This window comes from Chenopodium quinoa, unplaced genomic scaffold (assembly GCF_001683475.1).
Source record: "Chenopodium quinoa cultivar QQ74 unplaced genomic scaffold, ASM168347v1, whole genome shotgun sequence".
Classification (NCBI taxonomy): Eukaryota; Viridiplantae; Streptophyta; class Magnoliopsida; order Caryophyllales; family Amaranthaceae; genus Chenopodium; species Chenopodium quinoa.
In genome coordinates, this window is record NW_018742484.1 from 6,580,210 (window position 1) to 6,589,044 (window position 8,835).

Consider the following 8,835-nt stretch of genomic DNA (forward strand, 5'->3'; position numbering starts at 1 on the left):
AATATTCTGTACATCACTGAAACGTATGCTATCAATTAGAAATCCAAATATCAATGCAATAATTAACACCTAAAATTTCTGCATAAGCAACATTTTGTATGGAATGGCAAGAACACTTCATAGCCTAGTCATTGACCATATTAGACAATAAAGAACTCAATATACTGAAATTGGAACATAGGCTAAAGTTTAATTGATATTTCAATGAAGCTAAGGACTGTACATATCAAAGGCGCCAAAGCTTGCATACCAAACATTGCTAAACGCCTAATCAAGCATGTCAGGATACACCAAATCCTCTCGCAAGGAGATAACAAACACCAGTCAACTATAACTATAACCTAGCTTAGTTGCTATCTGTCAAGTATAAATTGTTACTATTTTCTTTTCCCTTCACTTCCCACCTAATCTCTCATGGGGTACAGGGGATGACACAGTTGGAGCTGCCATACATTTTCACCCATAGCAGTCAGCAGTTCCCAACACAGTTACTTATGATACGAAGGACGCACCTAGAAAGTAGAAATATTTGAAAACTCAAGTTTCTAACCAAGCTAATGTCCCCAATATCAAAATTTTGCCCGGCAATTCTCCTGCTGAAGGTGCAAGGTACGTTATTTTTTTCCTGCATATTGATATATACATAAATCAATAACCATTAAGGATACGTTATTCATATATCAATACATATAAGCAAGGTACATTATGAGGTTCACTTACATAAACATAAATCAATAACCATCCAAAGAACCACCAACCTTTGAACATCAACATCAGTAATATATATAAACCCAGCAACATTACTGCAACCATGGAAACAAATAACATCAATTGTCATTGATATAATATAGGAAAATTTAATAACAAAAAACCAACCTTTGCTCCGTTCTCTTAAAATAGACCAACCTTTAAATCTTTCCAAAATAAACTAAAGTTCGTATTTTTTCTCTTGTAGCAAACCAGGTTGCAATCCACGTGTCATGTCCTCATTGGTTAATTTTTTTTTTTTCAGAAAAAAATTTGATAATTAACATAAGGGTATTTTGATTTTTACCACCTTCAAATAACCAAATAATTGAATTTACCACCTCCAAAAAAAAAAGATTTACTTTACCACCTCATAAAAAAATTAAACATCAGTTTTACCACCAATCACCTCCAACTAACGGATTCCGTCCAAAAATCCGTTAGTGGGGCCTACCTTGCACACGTGTCACCATATTATTGGGTAAGCTTTAGAAAAAAAATTAAAAAAAACAAAAAAAAAATTAAAAAACCTCATCCATCAATTGGTGGCTGCTGCCACCGTCGAGACCCCACCACCGGACCGACTACGACCAGCCCCACCACCTGACCGCTACGACCAGCCCCCACCACCTAACCGCTACCAGCCACCGTCGGGACCCACAGCCACCACACCGATTTCGACCTCAAAACCCTAGCCACCACCTAACAGCTACGACCAACCCCACCACCTAACCGCTACCACCGCACCGCACACCACAGCCACGCCGATTTCGACCCCCTTTCCACCAATTTCCGACCTCAAAACCCTAGTCAACACCTAATAGCTACGACCAACCCACCACCTAACCGCTACCACCGCACCGCACACCACAGCCGCGCCAATTTCGACCCCCTTTCCACCAATTTCCGACCTCAAAACCCTAGTCAACACCTAATAGCTACGACCAACCCACCACCTAATCGCTACCACCGCACCGCACACCACAGCCGCACCGATTTCTACCCCTTTCCACCAAATTCCGACCTCAAAACCCTAGCCACCACCTAACAACTACGACCAACCCCACCACCATCCAAACCCAGACCAGAAACAACCGCCACCCAGACGCGAAACCACCCCGACTCAAAACCACCACCACCCACCAGAAACCACGCCAGCCAGACGCGAAACCATCGCGACTCGAAACCACCACCACCCAGACGCGAAACCCACACGAAATTCCGACCAACCGAGGTAGTTGATTTCGTTGCTGGTTGGTTGACATGGAAGATCGGGGAAGATGAAGAAGAAACGTCAAAAATGTGGGCCCTACTAACGGATTCATGGACGGAATCTGGTAGTTGGTGGTAAAATCGATTTTTTGGAAATTTTGGTGGTGGTAAAGTAAATCTTTTTTTTTTGGAGGTGGTAAATTCAATTATTTGGTTATTTGAAGGTGGTAAAAATCAAAATACCCTTAACATAATTATTTATTTTAATTTTTAAAAAAATCTGATAATTTAAAAAAATAAATAAACACCCTCCCATTCCCCACCACTGTCCGCCCTCCCTCCCCACTAGCCATCCCTCCCCTGACGGCAGCCGGCGCCCAACCCATTCCCCCGGCTCAGGCGACCCCCTCCCTTTCCCCCACCCTCCATGAAACCACTCAAAGCCCCTTAAAAATAACCCCGCAGACACTACTTACACTACCCATCACCCTCAAAAACCACCACATCCACCACGAAAACCACAAAAAAAAAAAAGGTCCATCTCCATAAACACCCTTAACCACCCTCATAAACAACCCACAAACACCCAAACAAGACTAGATCTAATGACAATTACTCGGAAAAACTTGTAGATGGATTCTGGCAAAAAAGTCACTCAGCCATTTTCTTTCACAACAAAATACTCAATTTGTTCACAATTTTCAACCCATGAACTCATCTAAAATTTTACAAAAAGGGTAAAGGCAAGATCTTCAATTTAATCCTTTCTCATTTTTAATTTTTTTATTAATCTAAATTACATGTGGTCGAGTATTTATTCAAATTAGAAAAAACAAATCAATTAGGCAATAAACTGGTGAATTTAAATTGAAAATTCAAATTAAGGCTTTGGTAATTTTTGATAATGTCAAGGATCTGGTGGGCTGATGGGTGTAGCTTCTAACAGCAGTTTTTTCTTTTTTGATTTTCCAATTTCTATTTTGGCCCAGAATTAATTCTTTCAAACTATGGTTAAGTTGGAGCAACAACACCCAACAAAAAATGCAAGTGTGGTCTGTGTATATGCAAAATCGTGAATTGAGGTTAATCTTGAAGAAATTTCATTTCATACAAGTTTTATGATTATGAAACAAGAAAAGGTTACATACTTTTCAATGGGTTGATCAGGGAATGACAGATTCAAAAAGGGAAGTAACAAATGTATAGTTGGAGGAGATCAAAGATATTAATCAAGAAAGTTGGAGGAGATCTGTATGCTGAAGAAAAAATTAATAGACAAGAAAATGAAAGGACCAATTTGCTTGCTGAATTTGGAGGGATAAAGAACGGAAAGGAGGAACATCAAGATGATTGAAAAAGAGAGTGAAACACATGCACATAAAGGGAGAGTTAAAGGGAGGATCAGTCTTATATATGATTTTTTAGCTGGAATTTGTCCACAAGGAGAATCTTATGTGAAAAAAATTGTCGTATTAAGGTGTCTTTTCACAAATTCTGTATTAAATAAAGACTCTTCTGACAAATTTTCTAATAAACATCAAACATCCTTCATTAGTTCAAGAACCGATGTAATATAATGCAAAACATTTATGAAAACATCTGCATTCCTCATCAAAATTACCTAGTAATAATGTCTTCCGGATCCTTGGCAAATGAAACAGCAAGCACAGCATGTAGCAAGTCTTGGCTGATGTTTACAGGAACCACCCTAGTAGGGTCAGCAGCAGGCTCTGCACCAATTGGCAGAGCTGAACGTTCCACCCCCAATTCGGTAGACAGACAGGTCATTGAATTAGCAATGTTGGAATGAGGTGAGAGATCATTTGCCAGGCCATAGAAATATTCCTGAAATTAAATTTTTAAAAAATGTGGCATCAACAAACTTTATACGTCTAGGTAACTTGGAGAAATTATTCGCCATTTCAACTTAGCAACCAGCATATTGGAAATTTTACAGATAAAAAGTTCCAACATATAAGTTCAGCTGTTAAACAAAAACTTAAATTTAAGAATAGCTATAAGAAAACAGTAAGACAAGAAAGCTGAGAACATAACTCTTTATCACAAAGAAAAAAAAAAAAAAAAAAAAGAGAATTTTTGAATCAGTGTAATATAAAATGAATAGTCAATTTGGGACACAGACTGAATGACAAGTCAGAAACAGTAGTCGAATAAACTTATTAAGGTAGGGCACAGACTTATTTAACTGGCAAGTGAACAGTCATAAATGTTTATCAGCCTATGCTTAACGCTTTAAGAAGCAGAAGAATGGTCCACAGATGGAAAAGTAGTTAACTTGTCCTTTTCTGATGATATTGAATATTTGGATGTTCAAACTAATTTTGATATGTTTAGTCTTTTATCAAGCACAATGATGAAGCATATTCTAAATATACAAGTACAATGCCAAAGTTAAAATGCAAGAACACAACTAAAAAAAATATTCAACAATAAATTTTACCACAAGAAAAGGTGAGAGGCAATATTTAACTTATTACCCGTATCCTGTATCCCCTGGATTTCTGACAGTATTTTGGTGTTCGGGAGACAACACCTCCAGATTTCTGTAGTTTTACTACATCAACCTTGGGCTTGGTTTTCAGCACATCTTTAAGCATACTACAAAGCTTTTCCTGCATAAAACATAAAGAATTAAGATTATAGTATGCCATAAGTTATGGGCAACTAACCAAGTGGTCCAATAATACTATACTAATCACAGAATCTACATCTGATGGTAAAATTAGAGAGCCGCAAGATCACTTCTAAGACTAAGATAGGAACACAATTCTCAAATAATTTTGAGAGTTCATATCTAAATTAGATTTACACAAAAAAGGGACCTCATCCAAGTTAGTGAAAAAACATATCTGGCCTACCTGGCCCAAATAAATTGAAGTAAAAACACGGGTTACAGTAACACATACCTGGCCCAAAACCAATACAACATCTGCATTAAACATATCTATAGCATGAAGAAGCAGCTGCAAAAGGACAAAGGATTCAGAGTACACTACGGGAAACATTCAATACATAAGAGACTATTTAATGAATTGTCCACAAGCATGTAAAAGCTCCAGAAGCATTAGACATCACACCTCATAGCCTACTCCTTCTATCCAACCCATTGTATTGATCACCATACCAGCAGCTCGTGATTCAGAATTACCAGAAAATTGTTTTTCAAGTGTCTGCGCAAGTTCTTTCACAGCTAATTTATATAAATCTACATTAGCACTGCAAAACAGCTCAAAAACAAAGGTTATAGCAAATACAAGGTTATAGCAATTATTTTTTTTTAACCCACTTTAATCCCACCCTCCAACTCCCAACTTCCAACTTTCAAACAGCTGCTGACCTGAAATCGAATGTCTGACTATTATCCACCTTGAGGACAAGGTGGAAGTTTAGGGGGCCGGTATTTGTAATAGATACCCTGGAGGTGTACCTTTGTATTCTAGTTTATATTACTTTATTAGGGTTAAAAGTCCTTAGTATAAATAGAGGGGAAGGGAAAGAAATAGACTTAATGAAATGTTTAAACGAGTAGAGGAATTTACCGTGTTAAACATGAAGGACTTCAAAAGGCTTTCGACTCATATGTACAAAACTAAGTAAATGTTTGAACTAAGTATAAGCTAGGCAAATACTGAGTCAAACAAGAAAGACTCTAGTAGAGACTTTCAACCGTATCACATAGCAAATAGTTTAGCAAGACTCCGTGAAACTGGATGAGCTAAAAGGTCACATGAATGGAACATATTGGGAATAATTCTGCAATTAAAACCATCATGTATGCTATGATATGGAGTCATCACTCAACTTACATGCTTAGAGCATGAGAAGTATAAAATACCAATCAATCTAAATCTAAGTGATGAATCGTTAGATTATGGTCAAGAAAATCCAAAGTACTTTGATAAGTAAAAGGGGATAAGTTCTTGACGCATAGAAACAGTTGTAATTTGAGAATTACTTTGTTGTCGAACTTGCAGGATCGGACTAGAGACTGTAGGTTTTTTAGATGGGAGGAGGAGTCCCCAGGCAACCTTATAAAAGCGCAGAAGACAATTGTATCACTACAGAGTGAAATAAACAAAATGGCAATTGAAAATGGAGAGCTGAAGAGTGAGATTGAAAGATTAACGGCCTTAAATGAGAAAATGTATGGACAGATGCTCAACTTCTTTGCTAAGAGGAATATGATTGTATTTGGTTTGTTTGCAATTGTCATTTTAATTGTTAATTTCCGGATGTAATGTGACTGCCTCATATTAATGAAGCTATGATGTATTTGAAATGGAGTATTTAATAAATTGCTTATCTAATTTAATATTATTAAAATAATATTTATTTTTTTTAATCCTTTGATTTGATATTTTATTATTACTTATGCTAGTGTAAGCATTAACAATTTATGTGATATTTAAGATGGACAAAATTAAGAAAATAAAGCAATTTTTTTAAACATACATAATTTATTGATAAAACACAAGTACAAAATTAAAAGGGCAAGTAATAAAGAAAAACAACTGATGGTACCAAGAGATACAATATAGTTCAAAGATACAACATTCAAAGTATTTGATTATTATACATAAAATGAGATGACAACTGTTCAATGGCCTTTCCGCGTAGTTCGTCTGAATTTCGAATAGTATTCAAGATCCTCTGTTTTTGATTATCTAATAAATCACTTAATGAAAGTGGATTATCTTTCCATTCATTTCAAAACATTCATGACCCCTTCCCGAACCAAACTTGAATCTTTCAATTCATTTGGCTCTCACGCTCAATTACTTCAATTATTTATGGAAAATTTCCATATCTTTTTTTACTGTAATGAACCTATCCTCCTTTCTCTATTCATATGCAAAAAAAAGAAACCGATCATTAATCAAGACTAGAAAATTCGGAGGACTCTTCTTACCCAAACAAAAATAGAAAAATAGATAAGTCAGCAAAGTTGTTTTTTTATTCAAATCCAAAAAATTGTGTTACTTTATATGTAGGTCATCGACTTGGCCTTTGGCATTTATTTCCTTAATAGTAATAAAAAAAGCATAAACGTTTTTTCAATAACAAGAAATTAAGGGATTCAAATCATTTTATCGACATGAGTGTTCTATATCGAAAGATTTCTAACTATTTTTCTTTATTTAATTGAAAAAATGTCTCGGTATTCGGTATATTAATTATTAACAGAGTGGTAGAAAGAATACCCTGCTGTATTTGGACTTCAAACAATTTAAGTTTTAACCATGTTATGGTAATGATCCCACATTATTATTATTGGTTGATAGAGAATCAAAGTATAGTTACAACAAATCCCGAAAGGCTATAGTTCTTACATATGATTTCTTTATTTATTATTGATTTCAGAAGTCATTCATGAAATCATGCAACTTTCGCCCTAATTATAAAGAAAAAGCGGTAGAGTTACAGTTGGTTGAATCCAACCTATTCTTGAAATAAACAACCCGCACACACTCCCTTTCCAAAAAAGATCAATACACCAAGCACTACACTGAGATTTATTAGATTTGTTGCTAAAATATCGGTATTAAACCCGAAACTCCCGGCGGATGGTCAGTGACCCAAGAAAACGAAATAATCGGTTACATTTTTCATATGATCTCCTCTTATAGATAAACTAAAAAATCGTTGTATTTTTTAACTTCTTTACTACTTCTAAATTCGAAATGATTTTTTTTTTGAATTGAGATTCCCCACAAAAAGAATACTTAACTTATTGGAATAGAATTCCTAATTCCTAATTAGGTACTCGGTTTCATTTGAATTGCGAAATACTCCTTTAGTTGCAACACTTCTCCCTCGAACTAAGAAGGGGAAGGAAGGAAGGAAGAAAGCGAGTGGGTAACGCGAATTCTTCATCCTCAAATGAAGTCCTTCCCGCGTATTATTTTCTCAACGAATAAGTAATTCTGTAGGAGCAATTTTTCACTATAAATGTGAAAAAGCAACCTCCAAGTTCAAGACTAGAAAAGAAATACGTATTTCTTATATTTCTTTTTCTTTTCTCGAATTAAACAAAAGGATTCGCAAATAAAAGTGCTAATGCTACAACCAATCCATAAATTATTAAAGCTTCCATAAAAGCTAAACTAAGTAATAAAGTACCTCGTATTTTTACTTCTGCTTCGGGCTGTCTGGCAATACCTTCTACAGCTTGTCCAGCGGCAGTACCTTGACCAACTCCAGGTCCAATAGAAGCAAGCCCTACAACCAATCCAGCAGCAATAACGGAAGCAGCAGAAATCAGTGGATTCATGATAAGTTCCTCACACAAAAAAAAATGGTTAATGATACAATCAACCAATGCATTATGACTTAATTATTCCATTGCTAATATTAATCCAGTCGAAATAACTAACAATGCCGAATTGAAAATGGAAATAAGAATATTATTAAACCATTAGATCATTAGAAAGACTTCATCTTTTTTAGTTCCTACTTGTTGAGTCTTTCTGAATCAAAAGAACTTGCGTTTTTCCATTCCCTTTTTCTAATCATTAATCGTTTTTCGATCTTTTTCTTTATTTTGTCTGTTTATTCATTCAATTCGCAGTCATAAACGAACCTGAAAGACTTCGTCGGTTGGTATCGCTATCGAAATTCAAGTAGGACAAATTAACTATCAGTTCATATATAACTTGGCAATATCTAATATAAAATATACATGGATTTCTTACATAACGTAAACCGCTCTATTTTTGATTTAATCGGATACCGCTAGACTGTATGTATTTGTATATTTCCATGCTCGAAATAAAATAGATTATCTTGATAGAACCTCTTAATCAAATATCTTGATAGAGTATCTTGAGCCACACATATATATTACCTTACTTGGAT

The 8,835-nt window shown here is 35.5% G+C and overlaps 1 pseudogene; it reads right to left on the minus strand.

Annotated features, from left to right (window-relative positions):
• Positions 1–220: 220 nt before the first annotated feature.
• LOC110719226 lies at positions 221–8,251 on the minus strand (annotated as a pseudogene).
• Between the last annotated feature and the right edge of the window lie 584 nt (positions 8,252–8,835).